The 2,272-nt window shown below is 52.0% G+C and overlaps 1 long non-coding RNA gene across 1 annotated transcript in view; it reads right to left on the reverse strand.

The window, feature by feature from the left end:
- The window catches only part of LOC102488067 (uncharacterized), a 51,031-nt gene that overhangs the window by 8,539 nt on the left and 40,220 nt on the right, over positions 1 to 2,272 (reverse strand). The gene's annotated exons all lie outside the window — the stretch shown is intronic.

Here is a 2,272-nt window from a genome sequence, read left to right on the forward strand (position 1 = left end):
CCCGGGGCTGAGGAAGGCAAGCAGTGCTGTCTCCTTCCCAGGGTCCCTTTTACACTGTTAGATTGTTTTGTTTAGTCAAAATATGTCCCAAGGCCTCCTCCAGCTTGCTATCTTTTCCCTCAGTTTTTCCCATCGTGAGAGGTCAGTGAACGTCACAGAGTAAGGGTTCTACTTCGTGCTGGGTACCCCAACCAACACCTGACAACAACAAAGAAAGAACATCTCTGCCTAAGACGTTAAGCCTGGAGTGTCCCCAAAGAGCTGCAACAAGAGAGGAAACGTCACAAAGAGGGCGAGGGACACAACGGGCTCGGCTAAGAGCAGGAGGGACGTGCACACCCACAAATACCCCCAGGTGATGGCACGGCTGGCTCAGGGATTAAAGTACAAGGCCCAACTCGGTTAACGCGGGGGAAAGTCTCTACAAAGACCAGAAAGAGCAGGGGCCCCGTTGGCCAGCTCACGGCCCAGTGGCTAAGGCAGCCGAAATCCCACGTGGCTGGCCACACTGCCTGGTGACTTCATAGCGCATGCCAGGTACGTGCGAGTGTGCACACAATCCAAGGGGCCATTCCTCAAGGGGGTGCTTCATCCTCTCTCGCTCTCTCTGTCTCTCTCTGGGCAGCACACATGCCCTCTATCGAGACAGAGAGAGAGAGCAAGCGCGCTCCGACTCCCGTGCACGGTGGTTATGCAGGTGCGTAGGGAACAGGCCCCACATGCCCACTGAGGTTTGAATCCCAACTCCGGACATGCTGTGCGCATGGGCATGCATGGAATGCTTTTTCTCTTTGTTACTTTCTTTTTACATTTTGCCAGAGAGTGCATGCGTTTGCCAGAGGGAGACAGAAAGAGAGGGAGGGGGTAAAGCACCCCTAACGGGGCGTGGTCATCGCCATCCTCTCCTCCCCACCCTGTCAGGACTGTGGACATGCACCCACACGCACCAGTGTGTTCTTCAAGGTGCCAAGTCAATTCGGATGGTGGTCAGTCACGTGGGATCCAGCTCCCTTACCCACCAGGCCACAGAGCCAGCCCTTCCCTTCCACTCACCAGCTCAGTGCTCTCTGGAAGCTAAAAAAGAAAAACCCTTCTCTGCCCAAGCATGGTCCAGAAGCAGCTGAGCCCTTGGGCCCTGGATGATACAGGCCTGTGAGCGGCTCCAGGGCGGGCCACGGCTCTCCGATGGGGACGGCCAGTGCTCCTTCAGAATCGCAGCGCAGCAGGACAGCAGGAGCCGGCCACGACCGTGAGTGCCCTGCTTGCCCTGCAGACCGGGGCTCGGAGTCAGATTGCAGCTGCTTTGGGGAAAATAAAGCAATATGATATTTCCTGCACAGCTGAGTGTGAGCTGGAATTCATTCCCACGACGGACAGATGTCTGGCGTAGATTGATACCACCCAACTTTCACAGGCACACTTGTCCAGAGGGTGGGATCAAATAGCGCATTCCCTTACACAATGATGTCGTAACAAGCTTCAGAGAATAGCGACGAGGAGAGGCTTTGGGGAGCAGGTATTCCATTTCTGACGAACTCGGGCATGTTGTCTGGTGGATTAAGTTAGAAAGTATGGGAAAATTGGCAACTCAATCCAGTTTCTTAACTCTAATAATGCAAATATAGAAAACGAGAGAACTTCGAAAAGTTTGTGGGACCTGCAAGAGGCATGGTGGTTAAGATGCTGGATGCCCACGTGGCTGACTGTGGTTCGATTCCTGGACCTGGGGGCCCAAAATCCTGAGAGGAGAACGGAGGAGGAGGGATGTGGCATGGCCTTCCTTCTTCCCTTTCCTTCTCTCTGTCTCTCTCTCTTTTGTGAGTGCACACACCCTGTGGCAAAAAAATCTTAAAAAAAAAAAAGTTTGTGGATAATGGGATTAAAGTACAAGTCCCCTTTGATGCAAAAAATTGAAATCCACACCTGCTTTTCCATATTCTGTGTATGAAGACCCCCCTGTACAATTTATATACATACTATAACCATGATCACTTCAAGAGGCTTCTTTAACAAGTTGTAAAGGTGAAGTACTGGCCTCTAAAATCCCGTGCCGAGGTTAAAACTGCCCATGCTGCTAGCACCCCTCGCATTACTCAATAACGTTAGCGAGGAGGGCACAGCATATTCTACGAGGGTCAGTTCCCAGGTCGTATTTATTTCCCCCGTACAAAGTCATTTGTGTAATTATTAAAATTCATATTGGATGGGACCAGCAGTTAGCGTAATGGCTATGTCGCTGGACTCCCACGTAGTCGACCGCGGTTCCCGTCCC

This window comes from Tupaia chinensis, unplaced genomic scaffold (assembly GCF_000334495.1).
Source record: "Tupaia chinensis unplaced genomic scaffold, TupChi_1.0 Scaffold000212_1, whole genome shotgun sequence".
NCBI lineage: Eukaryota > Metazoa > Chordata > Mammalia > Scandentia > Tupaiidae > Tupaia > Tupaia belangeri.